Source organism: Meriones unguiculatus, chromosome 5, assembly GCF_030254825.1.
Source record: "Meriones unguiculatus strain TT.TT164.6M chromosome 5, Bangor_MerUng_6.1, whole genome shotgun sequence".
Taxonomy (NCBI): Eukaryota; Metazoa; Chordata; class Mammalia; order Rodentia; family Muridae; genus Meriones; species Meriones unguiculatus.
Genome location: NC_083353.1, coordinates 50,700,425 through 50,703,277, shown reverse-complemented (window position 1 = coordinate 50,703,277; position 2,853 = coordinate 50,700,425).

Sequence of the window (2,853 nt, the reverse complement as noted above, 5' to 3'; positions counted from 1 at the left end):
CATAGAAACATGTGCTTCCCTGTTTGCTGTCATGAAAACTCCCTGATCACAGACTTTCCCTAAAAAACCTTGCTCACTCAGGGCTCCAGGTCCCACTTCTCTACTGGTGCATCAGTGAGTCTTGAGTTTGATTGCTCTCATAATAAAGCTCTCTTGCTATTGTATCGAGTTGTCTCGTGGGGGCTCTGAGGATCTCCTGAACCTGGCCTTACATTTGGGTTCTGGTCCAGGGTGCCTCAGGACCTCTAGGACTCCCGACCCAGAGAACTTAATCCCATGGGTAAATCTCTTTTGTGTTGTCTGCCTGCTTTAAGTGTTTGTTTCTGTTCATTGATCTGAAAAGCCTTGAGGTGTTGTACAGGTGGCCAAAAGTGGACAAGAGAGACCTGTTGAGGTCCAGGGCTGCAGGGGTCAAAAAGACATTTTTGGCCTTGTCAGTTTTTGCCTCCCTGGAAATCTTGGGATAGGGAAACCAGAGTGAGGATTGGTTTTCATAGAGTTTCTGGGACTTCTGTGGCAGAGAAGTACAGGAAATGCCAGGTTTTTGTTTTTACTTTGTTTCTGTGTTGGATTAATTTTCTTTTTCTTGGTGTTGTGGCAGGAGTTACTTTTGTATTTTTGTGATTAATTGCTTGTGGTCTTGCAGTTGCCTTTGAAGCCATAGCTCTTCTTGCTTTAGTGATTTTAGATATTAGCCCAGGTATAGGTTGTGTGTTGTTGCCTTTAGTTTGGTTTTTGTCTGGGATGGCTGGTTCTTTTTTGTGTATATGTGATTTACCATTTTTTGAAATTGCTCTCCTTACTTTTTTTGCGTTATCCTGAATTCTCTTGATGAAAAGACTGGCTGATGATATGGGACAGAATACTTCCAAACCCCTTGACTTGGTTCTGACACATTTTGGAGAAGTTGAGACTAGAATTCACGGTCTTTCAGTTGATGTGAGGAGAGGAAAAATCATGACATTTTGCAGCTCAGAATGGCCCACCTTTAATGTGGGCTGGCCACCAGAAGGAACTTTCCATCTTCCCACCATCCTTGCAGTGGAAAATGGTGTTTTTCAGCAAAAATGTGGGCACCCAGACCAATTGCCATATATTGTAGTATGGAAAGACCTAATGATTCATCCACCTCCATGGATTAAGCCCTTTCTGACCCCCACTAACAATCCTCCTTCCACAGACCCTACAAAACCAGAGGCCAATGCCTTGGCACCCTCACACCCCCTTTACTCTCTTTTTCAGGTTGAGACAACCATGGAAATAATTTTCCAACCCCTCCTCCTCCTACTCCTCAGCGAGCTCCAGCCCTTTATCCAGGTTCTGGCTCAGCACCAAAAACCCAGAGCCCCTTGGCAGCCTCTCCCTTGGGGAACCAGATGACTGGAGAACTCAGAATCCAAGTTCTCTGACAATTCTAGGGATTTGATTGATCTCATTGAAACTGTTCTTTTCACCCAACAGCCCACCTGGGATGATTTCAGCAGCTTTTTAAAGTTTTGTCTGCCATAGAGGAGTGCGGACATATTATATCAGAAATGCACAAAAATGTCCCAGACACTACAGGAGTTGAAACCACAGATGAAGGCCATACTGATGATTACTTTCCCTACAAGAGGCTCTTAAAGTGTCCACAGCAGCTTCTCAGGTAAGAAAGTTGCAAGCCTCTATGGTCATAAAATAGTATTCAACAGGGAGCAAGATGTTCCTCCCTTGAAATTAAAGCTAAAGGGAGTAAAAATTATTTTTATAGTTTTGTCTGTTTGTTTTAAATATATAAGTTTACTATGTTCTATATATATTTTGATGTCTGATTATTGATTATTAAATGTATTAAGATTTTACATAATTTCGGTCCTGTATTAAAAACCAGGTTTATAAAAATAATAATGTTTAAAACTACATTTCTATAAAATATTAAAACTGCACCTCCATGTGTTTGATTACAAGAACTTTTCTTACTGGCAGCCAACATCAAAATAATATACTTGGTATTGATTTTAAAAGTACTGAATTGTTTGCATTGATAAAATCTGGTTTTGACTTTTAAAATTATGGTTGTATTTTGTGACTTCATTTCTAAAAGGGTACCTTATTTTGATATTGCAAAAACGAGTTTTAAAAAGTTATGTTTCAGGTTATGAAATATTTTAAAGTTTATCAGGTATTATAGACAATGACAGTGGGCATTCTAACAGAGAACTTGAAACAATTTCTCAGTCCTTTGGGGGAAGACAAAAGACTTTGGCATTTATTTTGTTAGTTTTACCAAGTGAAACCAAGCCATATGATTTGATTAAGAATTACAATTAAGAAAATTGTAGGGGCGGCCAAGATGGCGGCGCTGGGAGGACTTTCATTCTGAACAGCAGCATAGCAGGATCGGCACAGTGACCTGCAAGCAGAACTCGCAGCCATATAAACATGTGATTGTGTTCCTCATATGAGAGGATACCCCAAGGTGGGGGGGGTTCAATCAGCTTTAACTCACCCGGGTAAACCACAGAAGAGACCCTGGTCCTGCCAGGAGCTTGGTCGCCAGCACAGAGCAAAACTACAGCATGATCTGGTCACTGTCCCAGACTGAACTGTGGGCCCACACATCACAGACTGGATTTTCCAGTTGAGAGATAACCCCACGGAGCAGGAAACAATTGGGAATGACCTTAGGTCACCCAGACATCCCCTGGAAAAGATTCAGGTTCCATGGGCTCCCTTGGAGCCAGCCAGAGCCAGAGTCAGGGACCCAGGCGCCTGCATAGAGCCCTGCCTGTGCACCTGATTCGCTGCCTCAGATAGAACTGTGGGCCCCAGGGCACCAGAGACTCAATTTCATCATTGGGTGCAAACCCACAG